Source organism: Chrysochloris asiatica, unplaced genomic scaffold (assembly GCF_000296735.1).
Source record: "Chrysochloris asiatica unplaced genomic scaffold, ChrAsi1.0 scaffold00325, whole genome shotgun sequence".
Lineage (NCBI taxonomy): Eukaryota > Metazoa > Chordata > Mammalia > Afrosoricida > Chrysochloridae > Chrysochloris > Chrysochloris asiatica.
This window is the reverse complement of record NW_006408843.1, coordinates 400,720-402,292: the sequence shown is the minus strand read 5'-3', so window position 1 is coordinate 402,292 and position 1,573 is coordinate 400,720.

The window sequence follows — 1,573 nt, the reverse complement described above, 5'->3', positions numbered from 1 at the left end:
TTTTCCCTTTTTTGAGCCTACTACATCCATAAGTATAGGTAAAGTTCATCAAATTGTAGCGGGTTACTCTTTTTTTTTCCTCTTCTTTCTTCTTCTAGTCGAGTTCTGATCAGCCAGCCATTTAAGCCAGGTCAAGTGGGTACTATCTGCAAATATGGGTGTTCCTGTGCACCCCCTCATTTAACCTCAGTTGGATGCTTCACTCTCCACTCTAGTCCTCTGTGGTCATGTCACTGCCTCTGGGTCCAGGAGTCTTGCCATAATGTTAGCCAGCCAGGTCTATTGAATGTGTTCAGACCCAGGTTGACAGGAGTCTATTGAATGTGTTCGGACCCAGCTCCCAACTTCATTGTTGTTTTTCCCTCTCTTCCCCTTATTGGTGACCAATGTGGTCACCAGCCAGATCACATGCCTGCTCGTGTATTCTCCCTGAGTCTTACTCTTGAAAGGGGGTTTGCTCTGAGAGGTTCTGACCACTTGCCTCGATGGCTTCTGGGTGAACTGCTTGCTTGTTCTCCTAGTAGTCAGTCAGACTGCTTATTGTTTTTAATTTTTCCTACCAGTCTTTCTTTTATGAAGTATCTTCTGTTTTTCTAGCCATACCAGGCTGGTCTATTTGTCTTTCAAGGGGAATTTTTCCACCTCAGATGATTCTGGATGGAGTTCAGGATTCCACGTATGGTCTTATGCAATGCAAAGGCTCTACAGGAAGCCTCTTTCACTGGACAACTTCTAGCCCCCATTAAGTATTCCAATCAGTTATAGGCTGAAGATGGAATTATAAGCTTTCTATTGTGATGTTTTTGGCTATTCCTTTCTCTACCCCTCAACTGAAGAAAGGCTTAAAAGCTTTCTATTCTGACATTTCTGGCTATTCCTTCCCCCACCACCACCCCCCTCAAGTGTCTATTTCACAATGGCAGGCAAGGGAAACCAAGATTCAAAAGACAGCCAAGCATCCTAACATCATTCCCCTCTTTTACCCTTTCAGATCATGTCTCAATCCCTGTATTGTGCTCTACCTTCCTTTCCCTCCCCTCCTCTCATTCCATACATCCCAGTGGTCAGCGAATATATATATAGTTTTGCTTTATTTTGTCTTTCCCCCTTTGGGGTGTGTTCTTTCTCTTAGTTTTTTACAATAATGGTCTTATGCAGTACTTCTCTTTTTATGACTGACTAGTTTCACTCAGCAGAATGTCCTCAAAGTTCATCCATGTTATGTGGTGGCTTGCAGCTTCCTTTTTGTTCTTCAAGGTAGCATAGTATTCCATTGTGTGTATGCACCACAGTTTATTTATCCATTTTACAATTGATGGGCATTTAGGTTGTCTCAGCTTTTTGCTATTGTAAATAGTGCTGCTATGAATATTGGTGTGCATATATCTACTCGTGTTATGGCTTGTTTTTCTTGTGGGTAAATAGCAAGTAGAGAAATTGGTGGATCATAAGGTATTTCTATTTCCAACCTTCTGATGAAGCTCCATATTGCTTTCCAGAGAGATTGGACCATTTTGCAGTCCCACCAGCAATGCAGGAGGGTGCCGGTCTTTCCGCATCCCCTCCAGCATTT